The sequence below is a fragment of the Rhinopithecus bieti genome, unplaced genomic scaffold, assembly GCF_001698545.2.
Source record: "Rhinopithecus bieti isolate Rb0 unplaced genomic scaffold, ASM169854v2 scaffold_11161, whole genome shotgun sequence".
NCBI lineage: Eukaryota > Metazoa > Chordata > Mammalia > Primates > Cercopithecidae > Rhinopithecus > Rhinopithecus bieti.
The window spans coordinates 1,545,350-1,559,597 of NW_016806937.1; the positions used below are offsets into that span (position 1 = coordinate 1,545,350).

The 14,248-nt window shown below is 42.7% G+C and overlaps 1 protein-coding gene across 1 annotated transcript in view; it reads left to right on the forward strand.

The window, feature by feature from the left end:
- The first annotated feature begins 12,300 nt into the window (after positions 1 to 12,300).
- CCL22 (C-C motif chemokine ligand 22) overlaps positions 12,301 to 14,248 on the forward strand; it is a 22,478-nt gene continuing 20,530 nt past the window's right edge. Inside the window, exon 1 of the mRNA XM_017878965.1 lies at positions 12,301 to 12,359. The gene's annotated coding sequence lies outside the window, so the exon portion shown is untranslated. The remainder of the gene's footprint in view (positions 12,360 to 14,248) is intronic.

A 14,248-nucleotide genomic window follows, 5' to 3' on the forward strand; every position in this document is an offset into this window, starting at 1 on the left:
TTCCTTCCTTCCTTCCTTCCTTCCTTCCTTCCTTCCTTCCTTCCTTCCTTCCTCTCTCTCTCTCTTGCTTGCTTGCTTGCTTGCTTGCTTTTCTTTCTTTTTTGACAGACTCTCGCTGTGTTGCCCAGCCTGGACAATCTCGGCTCACTGCAACTTCTGCCTCTGGTGTTCAAGCGATTCTCCCACTTCAGCCTCCGAGTAGCTGGGATTACAGGCATACACCACCACACGCCCGGCTATTTTTTGTGTTTTTAGTAGAAACAGGGTTTCACCACATTGGCCAGACTAGTCTCAAACTCCTGACCTCAGGTGATCTGCCCACCTTAGCCTCCCAAAGTGCTAGGATTATAGGCGTGAGCCACTGCGCCTGGCCAAGACTGGATAATCTTAATTAACCTATCTTCAAGTTCACAAATTATTCCTTCTGCCAGCTCAAGGCTGCTTTGGAGCCCTTCCAGTGAATTTTTTCATTTCAGTTATTATATTTTTCAACTCCAGAATTTCTGTTTGTTCCTTATTTTACAATTTCTGTCTCTTTATTGGTATTCTCTATGGGTGAGACATTGTTTGTATACTTTAATTCTTTAAACATGGTTTATTTGTGTTCATTGAACATATTTATAGCAGTTGACTTAAAGTTGTCATCTCACAGTTCAGTGTTTGGGCTTCCTCAGGAGACAGCTTCTATTGACTACTCTCCCTCACCTAATGTATAGGTCGTACTTTCCCATTTTTTGACATGTCTCCAAAATTTTTAAATTAAAAACTGGGAATTTAAAATGATATAACATGTTATCAAGCAGGGTCCCACGGAAATAAAAGAAAAAAATAAAATGATATAACATGGAAACTCTGGCAATCACATTCCACCTTCCCAGAGCTTGTTACAAACTGAATGTTTGTGTCTCCAAAAATCCATATGTTGAAGCCCCAGTATGGCTGTATTTAAGGTTAAATAGGTCATAAGGATGGGGCCTTGATCTGATAGGATTAGTATCTTCATCGGAAGAGATACCAGTCAGCTCGATCTCTTAGTGTTAGCTACACTTGCATTGATGTGTGAGCAGTGTCTAGAACATCTTCATTTTGCAAAATGGAGCTCTATGCCCATTAAACAGCTCCCCATTCCCTCATCCCCCACAGCCTTTGGCAACCACCATTGTACTTTCCGTCTCTGTGAATTTGACTACTCTAGTTACGTCACATGAGGGAAATTACACAGTATTTGCCTTTTGAGACTGGCTTATTTTACTTGGCATAATATTCTCAAAGTCATCCATGTTGTAGTATGTGTCAGAATTTCCTTCCTTTTTAATGAATAATATTCAATTTGTGTATATGCCACATCTGGTTTGTGCATTCATCTCTTGATGGACACTTGGGCTGCTTACACCTCTTGACTGTTATGAAAAATGCCACAGTGAACACGAATGTGCAGATATCTGTTCATGATCCTGCTTTCAGTTCTTTTAGATACACACCCAAAAAAGGAATGTCTGGATCACATAGTAATTCTACTTTTTTTTTTTTTTTTTTTTGAGACGAGGTCTCGCTCTGTCGCCCAGGCTGGAGTACAGTGGCGCGATCTCGGCTCACTGCAAGCTCCGCCCACTGGGTTCATGCCTTTCTCCTGCCTCAGCCTCCTGAGTAGCTGGGACTACAGGCGCCCGCCACCACGCCCGGCTAATTTTTTGTATTTTTAGTAGAGACAGGGTTTCACCGTGTTAGCCAGGATGGTCTCGATCTCCTGACCTCGTGATCCACCCGCCTCGGCTTCCCAAAGTGCTGGGATTACAGACATGAGCCACCGCACCCGGCCAGTAATTCTACTTTTAATTTTTTCGGGAACCACCATACTGTTTTCCATAGTGGCTATACTATTTTATATTCCCACCAACAGTGAACAAGAGTTCCAATTCCTCCACATCCTTGCCATCACTTGTTATTTTCTGTCTTTTTTTATTTTCAGTCATCCTAATGGGTGTGGATTGATATTTGTCTTGATTTGCAGTTTCCTAATGATTAATGATGTTAAACGCTTTTTCACCTTGGCCATTTGTATATCTTTCTAGGAGAAATACCTATTCAAGTCCTTTGCTCATTTAAAATTGGGTGTCTTTTCTTATTGTGTTGCAGGAATTCCTCATATATATATATATATATTATTTATTTATTTATTTATTTATTTTGAGACAGAGTCTCACTTTGTCACCCAGGCTGGAGTGCAGTGGTGTGATCTCAGCTCACTGCTGCCTCTGCCTCCTGGATTTAAGCAATTCTCCTGCCTCAGCCTACCAAGTAGCTGGTATTACAGTGCACACAACCACACCTGGCTAATTTTTTGTATTTTTAGTAGAGATGGGGTTTCACCATGTTGGTTAGGCTGGTCTCGAACTCCTGATTTCAAGTGAACCACCTGCCTTGGCTTCCCAAAGTGCTGGGATTACAGGCGTGAGTCACTGCACCCGGCCAAGTTCCTCATATATTTTGAATATTAACCCTGGATATGTAGTTGCAAGTATAGTAGTATAGTCTCTCGTTCTGTAGGTTGTCTTTTCACTCTGTTGATTGTGTCATTTGATGCACAGAAGTTTTAGATTTTGATGTAGTTTAATTTATCCATTTTTACTTTTGTTATCTGTGCTTTTGGTATGATAACCAGAAAATCCTTGCCAAGTCTGATGTCATGAAGCTTTCTTGTATGTTTTCTCCTAAAAGTTTTATAGTTTATTTTTTACATTTAGGCTTCTGGATCCATTTTGAGTTAATTTTTGTATATGGCATATAAAGTAAGGATCTAACTTTATTCTTCTGTATGTGGATATTCAGTTCTCCCATACCATTTGTTGAAGAGACTGTCCTTTCTTCATTGTGTAGTCTTCGCACTCCTGTCAAAGCTCATTTGACCATATGAACAAGAGTTTATTTCTGGGCTCTGTATTTTGTACCAGTCATTTATATGTCTGTCTTTATACTGGTACCACACTGCTTTGATTACTGTTGCTTTGCAGTATGTTTTTTATTATTTACTTTTATTTTATTATTATTATTATTTGTAGAGATGAGGTCTCACTTTGTTGCCCAGGCTGGCCTCAAACTCCGGGCCTCAAGCATTTCTCCTACTTTGACCTCTCAAAGTGCTGGGGTTATAAACATGAGCCACACTGTCTAGCCTGTAGTATGTTTTTAAGTCAGAAAGTGTGAGGTTTCCAACTTTGTTTTTCTCTTTCAATATTAGTTTGGCAATTTGGGTTCTCTTGAGTTTCCATATAAATTTTAGAATTTTTTTAAAAAATGATGTTGGGATTTTGATAGGGATTGGTTTAAATTTGTAGATTGCTTTGGTTACTATTGACATCTTAACAATATTAAATCTTTTGATCCATGAACATAGGATGTCTTTCCGTTTATTTGTGTCTTTATTTCTTTCAGAAACATTTGTAGTTTTCAACATATAAGCCTTTTATCTTGTTGGTTAGGTTAGGTTTATTCCTACATATTTTATTCTTTTTGATGCTATTGTAAATGGAATTATTTTCTTAGTTTTATTTTCAGATTGTTAATTGTTAGTGTGTGGAGATGCAATTGATTTTTTTTTTTTTTTTTTTTTTGACAAGATCTGGCTCTGTCACCCAGGCTGGAGCACAGTGGTGTGATCTCAGCTCCCTGCAACCTCTGCCTCCCAGGTTCAAACCATCCTCTCGCCTCACCATCCCAAGTAGCTAGGACCACAAGTGTGCACCACCACACTCAGTGAATTTTTGTATTTTTTGTAGGGACAGGGTTTTGCCATATTGCCCAGGCTGGTCTTGAACTTGTGAGCTCAAGTGATACATCTGCCTTGAACTCCCGAAGCGCTGGGATTACAGGCACAAGCCACTGTGCCCAGCTGCAATTGACTTTTATGTGTCCATTTTGTGTCCTGCAACTTTACTGAATGGTTTGTTAGTTCTAATAGTTTTGTTTTGTTTTGTTTTTTTGTTTGTTTGTTTGTTTTGAGACGGAGCCTTGCTCTGTCACCCAGGCTGGAGTGCAGTGGCCAGATCTCAGCTCACTGCAAGCTCCGCCTCCCGGGTTCACGCCATTCTCCTGCCTTAGCCTCCCGAGTAGCTGGGACTACAGGCGCCGCCACCTCGCCCGGCTAGTTTTTTTTTTTTTTTTTGTATTTTTAGTAGCGACAGGGTTTCACCATGTTAGCCAGGATGGTCTCGATCTCCTGACCTCGTGATCCGCCCGTCTCGGCCTCCCAAAGTGCTGGGATTACAGGCTTGAGCCACCGTGCCCGGCCAGTTCTAATAGTTTTTTAAGGGACGTAATTTTTAGGGTTTGCTACATATAGGATCATGTCATCTGCAAATAGAGGTAATTGTACTTCTACATTGTCAGTATGAATGAAAGTATGAATTATTTCTCTTTCTTGCCTAAATGCTCGGGCTAGGATTCCAGTACTATGTTATTAGAAGTGGTAAAAGCAGGCATCCTTACTTGTTCCTGGTCTTAGAGAACAAGCTTTCAGTCTTTCACTGTCAGGTTTTTTTAAATCTGTACATAACTATGTTCAGGTAGTTTCCTTCTATTCCTAGTTTGTTGTGTATTCCTCCTTTGTTTTTAACAAAAGTCATGTCTTAATCTTATTGTCATTTCTATCTATATGATGGATTTTCTTTTCTGCTTTCAAATTTTTATTTTTTTCCTTTCAACAGTATAATTATAATGTGCTCATGTGTGGATCTCTTTGAGTCTATCCTACTTCTGGCTCATTCAGATTCTAGGATGTGTAGATTAATGTTTTCATCAAATTTTGGAATTTTTCAGCCATTTTTTTCTCTGAATATTTTTTTCTGCCAATTTCTCTATCTTTTCCCTCTTTCTCAGAGTCCTGTTACCAGGATGTTGGTGCATTTGATGATGGGCCACAGGCTTCTGAGTCTCTGTTCATTTTCTTCAGTCTTTTTTCTCTCTATTATTCAGCTTGTATAACCTCTGCTGATCTATCCTCAAGATCGCCGATTCTTTAGTTTGTCAGCTCAAATTTGCTTTTAAGTCCCTCCAGGGAAATTTTCATTTTAGTTACTATACTTTTCAAATCCAGAATTTCTATTGGTTCTCTTAAAAATAATTTCTCTTGGCAGGGCACGGTGGCTCATGCCTCTCTAATCCCAGCACTGTGGGAGGCTGAGGCAGGTGGATTACCTGAGGTCAGGTGTTTGAGACCAGCCTGGCCAACATGGCAAAACCCCATTTCTACTAAAAATACAAAACTTAGCAAAATTTACAACAAAATACAAAACTTATAACAAAACTGTGAGAAAAAATAACCATTTGAAAACTGGAGATTGATCAAAATTATAAGTAGTAGGTAGAATAATGGGTGACAGAGCGAGATTCTGTCTCAAGAAAAGAAAAAAGAAAAAACTAACACAGTATGTAAGAAATTGAGAAGTGTTTACTTTGAAAAGTCTTGAACCTTAATGAGAAAAGAATGAGGGCTTTGTGTGTGGGGGTGGGTGTTTCAGAGCTTCCCCACTCAGTCATTCTGGAAGTCCCACCCATATATGATACATTCTTACAATGGAATACTGTGGAGGAATGAGGATGAAGTAAAAGGACAAGCAAAGATATGGCTGAATCTCCTAAACATAATGCTGAATGAAAGAAGTCGAGCACAGGCCAGGTGCAGTGGCTCATGCCTGTAGTCCTAGCTGCTAGGGGAGCTGAGGTGGGAGGATAGCTGAGGTTGAGGCTGGAGTGAGCCGTGATCGTGCCACTGCACTCCAGTCTGGGCGACAGAGCGAGATGCTGTCTCAAAAAAAAGAAAAGAAGTCAGGCATAAAGGAATGCTTTGTGTATGATTCAGTTTTTTTCTTTTTTTTTTTCTTTTTTTTTGAGACAGCATTTCACTCTGTCACCCTCTGGCTCACTGCAGCCTTGGCCTCCCAGGCTCAAGTGATCCTCACACCTCAGCCTCTCTAGTAGCTAGGGCCACAGGCTTGTACCACCATGCCTGGCTTTTTTTTTTTTTTTTTTTTTTTTTGTAGAGATGGGGCCTCACTACATTGCCTAGGCTGTTCTCGAACTCTTGGGCTCGGGTAATCCTCCTACCTCAGCTTCCCAAAGTGCTGGGATTAGAGGCATGAGCACCCAGTGCACGCAGTCACTTTTTCTATGATTCAAACAGAAATAACTAGTCTAAGTATTAGGAGCCACTGTGATGGAAGAGGTCATGAGGGGGTTTCTGGGTTCTTCTTCTTCTTCTTCTTTTTTTTGAGACGGAGTCTCACTCTGTTGTCCAGGCTGGAGTGCAGTTGCGTGATCTCGGCTCACTGCAACCTCCACCTCCCGAATTCAAGCAATTCTCCTTCTTCAGCCTCCTTAGTAGCTGGCACTACAAGCGCCTGCCACCACGCCCGGCTAATTTTTGTATTTTTAGTAGAGATGGGGTTTCACTATATTGGCCAGGCTGGTGTTGGACTCCTGCCTTTGTGATCTGCCTGCCTTGGCCTCCCAAAGTGTTGGGATTACAGGTGTGAGCCACCATGCCCAGCACTTCTTCTTCTTCTTCTTCTTCTTTTTTTAAACTTTTTATTTTCAAGCAATTTCAAACTTACAGCAAATTTGCAAAAATAGAATAAAGAAATCCTGTATTTCCATAACCCTGATCCACCAACTGTTAACATTTTACCACTTAAAAAATAATAATTCTTTGCATACGAGGAGTCCAAGCCCATGCAGATACAGCATTCCTGCGACAGTGACTTCCAGGATCCCACACTAGAAGAAGGGCAAGAGGAGGGGCCTTGTGCCACATGGTTGGTTCTGGGGGACCCACTCCTTAGTTAGGTGGCCACTCACCACAGAGAGAGATGACACTGTTCATTGTCCAGTTTGAAGGCTCCTGAGATTCCAAATGCTCTTGGTTCCCCTCTGTTCTTCTCTATAATTCTCCATCTGTGTCTAGATTACCAGGTTATAGGGTGAGTAAATAGCAGGGAACTGAGGGTTGGCGGGGGCACTGTGGAAAGAACCCTGGGCTCTGGGATAAATGTCCATACATTTTCTTCGTTCTTCCCCTCACACCATTCCTCATGCTTTTCTGCTTCCCCTTTCTGCTTCCTTCCCTATAAGCTGTCACCTCCTCTCAGTTTCAGCCACTACCTCTTGTCTGGGGACTGGGAGTTGGAGTTTCCCTGGGTCAAGCATGTCACCTTCCAACTCGGGTGTTCTATCTGTGAAATGTGCAAGGGACGTTTATACGCTTTCAACCACCAAAGGCTGTTGTAAATATCATTTGGAGCAAACTGGCAAGTTTTTGATCCTCAAATAGCCTGGCAGTGGCAGGCATGACCACTCCCTTTTCACAGAGTCACAGCCTGAGTCCCAAGGGCATGGGGTCTGGTAGTCAAGCTTCACTGCCAGTTGGTGGCAGAGCCCGTATCTCTGAGACTTAGGCTACAAGCCTCTTAGACAGGCTACAAGATGACTCTCATTTTTATAGAATACCGAAAAGCCAATTGGAAGCCCACAAAACATATCAAATGGCAGAAAAGGTAGATGGAATGTGTAGAATTGTTTGCTTTTCTAAGGGTTTTCTTCTTGAAGAAAGAGGAACTGTGGTTTTACGATGGGACTTGCTCTGGGAATACAGGCCAGGACAAGCTGCTTATTCAGAACAAAGTCCTGGAGGGCAAATCATCTTCTCTTTGCCCAATCATTGCTCCTTGGAGAACGTCCATTATTTGCAGAGCCTGGTTGACTCTTTACCAAACCTATTTCCTCTTCTTGGGCACTCAGCTCTTCTGTTTCCCAGCCTTCCTTGCAAAGAGGTGAGGCCAGGTGTCTGAATTCTGGCCAATAGAATGTGATCAGAGCTGATGCACCCAACTTCCAGACTTGGACCAAAAGTTTCCCATGCTCCAGGCCTGCTTCTATTTTCCCTTTTATGACTTGATGCAGATGAACACAGTGATCTGTTAACAACAGCAGAACCACAAATGGGAGGAGTCCGGGTGCCTGAACTGCCACTTGGAGAAGAGCTGCTCATTCATCAGGAACATCTGTTTTGAACTTTATGTGGTGAGACATAAACTTACTGTGTCGGAGCCATTATACAATTTGAGGTTTGTTTGTTATGACATCTGACGTTACATTATCTAATACATGCTAGTTTACCTGATTCCAGTGGTTCCTTTTTTAACTACGGAAGACATTTATATTCTTCACGTGTTCAACAATTTCTCCATCCCAAATAAACCATAAGTATTTTCTTAATCCCCTATTAGAACCTTAGAAATAAAGTGTGCTCCAGAGTTTCATCTCTCCCCTCTTTGAAGTCGATCTTCTTCTTGTGACTCTGCCATCCCAAGGAATTTCTAAGAAATATTTGCAATCAGAATTGGAATGAAGAGACAAGGAAAAGGAGAACTGATGATAGCAAGTACTGACTGTTCTTTTGAGTTTTGCTGTAAAGATCCAGCACCTGGAAGGGGATGTGAGATCTGTTTTCCTAACGCACTATTTTCTTAAGATGGGAGAATTACTGGTTTGTTCCATGCCAATGAGAATGATACAGTAGGACTGGGCACGGTGGCTCACACCTGTAATTCCAGCACTTTGGGACACCGAGGCAGATAGATTGCTTGAGGTCAGGAGCTCAAGGCCAGCCTGGTCAACAAGGTGAAATCCGTCTCTAAAAAAAAAAGTACAAAAATTAGCCAGAAGTGGTGGGTGGGCACCTGTAATCCGAAGTACTCGGGAGGCTGAGGCAGGAGAATCGCTTGATCCCGGGAGGCAGAGGTTGCAGTAAGATGAGATTGCACCAGTGCATTCCAGCCTGGGCAACAGAGCGAGACTCTGTCTCAAAGAAAAAAAAGAGAGAGAGAGAGAGAGAGAATGATACAGTAGGAAGGAGGAAATTGACGATGCAGGAAAGAAACAGGAGAATAGAGGAGTGATGTCCTTCAAGGGTGTTCAAGCTTTTGGCTTCCCTGGGCCACACTGCAAGAAGCAGCATTGTCTTGGGCCACACATAAAATACACTAACACTAACGATAGCTGATGAGCTAAAAAAAAAAAATCGCCCAAAAGTCTCCTAATGTTTTAAGAAAGTTTACGCATTTGTGTTGGGCCGCATTCAAAGCTGTCCTGGGTCTCATGCGACCCACAGGCCCTGGGTTGGACAAGCTTATCCTTGAGTGAGGAACAAGGAAAATGCAGTGGGCAGATGTGACGGTTGCAGGTGGGTGGGATCTTCTGATAACTTCTCCTTTCTTGGGGACATGGAACTCAGGGTCATAGGTTTCAAGTGCGGATAAGTGAAGAGGAGTTTGAAGGTTTGAGTGGAGAGAGGAAAGTACGAAATAGTCAAAGAGAGTGGGAGAGCAAATGAGTCAGGGAAATGCAGCGGGACTTTTGGGTGGCACTGAGGTGAGTGATCTTGGATTTACCATTAGCATGCTGAGTGGCTTCTCCAGCCATGTCAGCCTGCACTGGGGCGGTGCAGACGTTGGTGGAGGTTGGGTTTTCTGGTTCTGGATTTACCGTTAGCATTGACTGAGTGGCTTTCTCCAGTCATGTCAGCTGCACTGGGCAAGGTGCGAGGTTGGTGGAGAGTTAGGTTTTTCTGGGGTTCTGGTTATTACCAGGAGTTAGCAGGGAATGAGAGTTGAAGTTAGAGCCAAAGGTGCAGGTAAACAATGCCTGTAATGAAAGACCATGAAAGTTGGGAGCTCAGTAAGGTGACAATTAAGGACGTGAAAGAGAGGCAAGAGAAAAGGGCAGGATCAGGCTGGGTGAGTCTAAAGGACTATTGGAGTTGGATGCTCAAGGCAATGAGCTGGACAGACAGACGGTGGTGGTTGGAGAGTGGGGTGTTTTATGTTGAGATTATGTAAGTGCAATTACTGGTAATGACACAGTCCAGGATATGACCTTGGTAGTGAGGGGCTGAGGCAGGTAGAGGACAAGCTCACTGGAGGAAAGGAGACCGTAGCACAGAAAAGCTGGTTACTGAAATTAACCATGTGGCTCTGAGATACGAGTGCCTTGTTTGCTTTCCTAGCTGTACACTGTGTGGGTCACCAAGCTCTCAGTTTGGTATTAGCAATTTATTTGTAACGCAGAGGGCCTTACCTGGGGAATTTAGCCAGATTGTATATTTGTAGTCTGCTCCCAGAATGTCTTTTTTCTTTTTCTTTTTCTTTTTTGAGATAGGGTTTTGCTCTGTTGCTTGGGCTGGAGTGCAGTGATGCGATCACTGCTCACTGCAGCCTTGATCTCCTGGGCTCAAGCAATCCTCCCACCTCAGCCTCCCAAACAGCTGGGACTACAGGCATGTACCACCATGCCCAGCTAATTTTTAAAGTCTTTTGTAGAGATAGCATCTCGCTATATTGCCCAGGCTAAGGTCTCAAACTCCTGGCCTAAAGCGATCCTCCTGCTACGGCCTTTCAAAGTGCTGGGATTACAGGCGTGAGCCAGTGCACCCAACCCAGAATCTTACTTTCTAATGACTGAACTGCATTTAGTGTTAGTTACACATGTATATGGTTAAGATATATGAAAATTTAATATATTTTGGCCGGGCGCGGTGGCTCAAGCCTGTAATCCCAGCACTTTGGGAGGCCGAGACGGGCGGATCACGAGGTCAGGAGGTCGAGACCATCCTGGCTAACCCGGTGAAACCCCGTCTCTACTAAAAAATACAAAAAATTAGCCGGGCGAGATGGCGGGCGCCTGTAGTCCCAGCTACTCGGGAGGCTGAGGCAGGAGAATGGCATAAACCCGGGAGGCGGAGCTTGCAGTGAGCCGAGATCGCGCCACTGCACTCCAGCCGGGGCGACAGAGCCAGACTCTGTCTCAAAAAAAAAAAAAAAAAAAAAAAAAAAAAAAAAAAATTTAATATATTTTATAGCTGAAGTATTCTAAAGTAATGGATGTTTCTAGCAAATAGTGGTGACTTCAGTTAATGAAATATTCCTTTTGCACCACAGTCCTTGGCTTAACAAAGATGAGAACCTTTTAACACAACTTTGTGTTAAAGAGATGTGATCATCTGAGTTTAATGTAAGGGGAGGGAGTGTGTTTCCAGCATGAGGCACTCTTATTTAGTGAGGAATTGTGAAAAATGGATTAACCACTATATCTAAGAATCCTGCAATTAAAACATTTTCACACACACCCCCAAAAGGAAATCATGATTGTGTCAGAATCATATTGGAGAGAATGACTATACGCTGGAAGCTGTAACAGACATGGAGGGAGGGGGAGTGACAGGGGTGTGTAGGTGGCTGCAACCAACCGGAGGGAGCAATGGATGGTAAAGTGGTGACTTGCATTTCAAAGAAGCTGTGGGGCTGGGTGAGGTGACTCACACCTGTAATCCCAGCACTTTGGGAGGCTGAGGCAGGAGGATCACTTGAGGCCAGGAGTTCAAGACCAGCCTGAGAAAGATAGTGAGACCCTGTCTCTATGTTTTTAAAAAATTGAACTAAGGAAAGAAGCTGGGGATTTTAGGGAGCAAAAATGTGTGGTTTGGAAGTAGCTATAAAGAGCAAGGGGCAATGCCTCGTCTATCCTCAGCCCCACAGTAGAATGGCTATTGAGGAGATAATAGCCACCTCTTAGAAGCCTGCAGGGGAAGCAATCCCTCAGTGGAGAACCAAGTTTAGAGCCAAAAAATCAACAAAAAGATGAAGGGAACAAGAAGGTACACATTGGAATGTCCATTCATTACAGAACTACCAGTAATAGTGAAAATCTGGAAACAACCAAATATTCACTGCCAGGGGAATCCAGGAATAAACAATAGATGAAACCAAAATAGAACTTGCTGCAAAGTAAAAATGAATGGACTAGGTCCATGTGGATCAACATGGAGAAAAAGCTTACAAAGATAAACGTGAACAAAACAAGCAGGTTGTAAAAGGTTACATCCTATAAGATGCTACTTATGTAAAATACTAAGGCCCACAGAACAATGCTGTATCTTATTTATAAGGCTATAAAAGTACAATGGCATCCTTGGGAAGGACCCTGTAACTTCCTAGGTGGTTTTGTGGTTACCCAAAAAGAGAGAGGGAGGGGAAATGGGTGGGGTGGGGTAGGGTAGATAGCTTTGGTTGTATCTAAAATACTTTATTTCTTCTTCTTCTTTTTGTTTTGTAGAGACGAGGTCTCGCTATGTTGCCCAAGCTGGTCTTGAATTCCTGAGGTGAAGCGATCTGCCCCGCTTGGCGTCTCAAAGCGCTGGGATTACAGGCACGAGCAACCACGCCTGGCTCTATCTAAAATATTTTATTTCTTAGTGAACCAAAAGACAGTAAAATGTTAACTGCTGTTAAATCTAGGTTGTGGATCCCAAGGTTTGTTTTACTTTTCTGCATATTTGAAAGATTTTGTTTGAAAATTAAAAAGAATAAGAAGACCTAGGAGGAGGGAATTACTATGAAGCACTGTAATCAAGATTGTGGACTGGGTGTGGTGGCTCATACCTGTAATCCCAACACTTTGGGAGACTGAGGTGGGAGGATTGCTCGAGTCCAGGAGTTTGAGACCAGCCTGGGCAACAAAGGGACCCCCTGTCTCTCCAAAAACAAACAAACAAACAACAAAATTAGTCTGGTACAGTGCTGCATGTCTGTAGTTTCAGCTACTAAGGAGGCTGAGAAGGGAGGATAGCTTGAGCCCAGAAGTTTGAGGCTGTGATTGTACCACTGCAAGCCTGGGCAACAAAGCAAGCTCCTTGTCTCTTAAAAAAAAAAAAAAAATTGTGTAGAAATTGAGAGTCCAGAAATAAATGAATACATTTATGGGCGGTTGATTTTTGATAAGAGTGCCAAGATAATTCAATGGGGGAAAGAATATAGTCTTTTCAATAAATAAGCTGACACAACTGGATAGCCACATGCAAAAGACTAAAGTTGGATCCCTAACTCACATCATTTACCAAATGTAACTCAAAATGAATCAAAATATAAAACTCTTAGAAGAAAACATAGGAGCAAATCTTCATGGCCATGGGTTGGGCACTGTTTCTTAGATATAATATCTAAAGCATAAGTAACCAAAGAAACAATAGATAATTGGATATTATCAAAGTGAAAAGGTTTTGTGCTCCAAAGGCGTTATCAATAAAGTGAAAAGTCAACCCAAAGAATAAACTATGTGTAAATCATATATCTGATAGAGATCTAATACCAAAATACATGAAGAACCGTTACAAGTCAACAACAAAAAAGACAAACAACACAACTAAAAAATGGAAAATGGGCAAAAGACTTTAATAGACATTTTTCCAAAGGAAATGACAAATGTCCAGTACACACACGATAAGATACGCAGCATCATTAGTCATTAGGGAAATGCTAATCAAAGCCAAAGAACGGCACGTCACCCCCACTCGGATAGCTGTAATCAAAAGGACAGGCAATAGCAAAGGTTGGTGGGGAAATGGAGAGAACACTCGTGTAAAATGGTAGAGCCTCCTTGAAAATGAGGCAGGAGAATAGCAAAGGGAATTGAAAGTTGGATAAAGGACAGAGTAAGTAAAAGCAGAGAACAGAAACAAGGTGAAGGGGTGGGTGAACAAGAAGTGAGATGAAAAGCAAAGGTTCAGCAGCCAAAACAAAAGTGAGATGAAACAGTGAGCAAGGAGGCAGGGCATGGTGGCTCACACCTGTAATTCCAGCATTTTGGGAGGCCGAGGCAGGTGGATCGCTTGAGGCCAGGAGTTTGAGACCAGACTGGCCAACATGATGAAACCCTGTCTCTACTAAAGATACAAAAAAAATTAGCCAGGCATGGTGGTGCCCACCTATGATCCCAGCTACTCGGGAGGCCGAGGCAAGAGAATGACTTGAACCCAGGAGGCGAGGTTGCAGTGAGCCGAGATTGGCCATTGCACTCCGGCCTGGGCAACAGAGGGAGACTCGCCCCCCACTGCCCACCAAAAAAAAAAAAAAAGAGTGAGCAAGGACCCCATGGCAGGCAAGATCCAGAACAAACCAGTAAGCGGAAGCACTTCAGAGATGGGCATACACATTAGAGAAAAAGTATCTTTCACATAATCCTGCATGATTATCAGCTACTTAAGGTTCATGCATATGGGCTGTATATCATGCACGTACTTAAAATTATGGGATAGGCCAGGCGCGGTGGCTCAAGCCTGTAATCCCAGCACTTTGGGAGGCCGAGACGGGCAGATCACGAGGTCAGGAGATCGAGACCATCCTGGCTAACACGGTGAAACCCC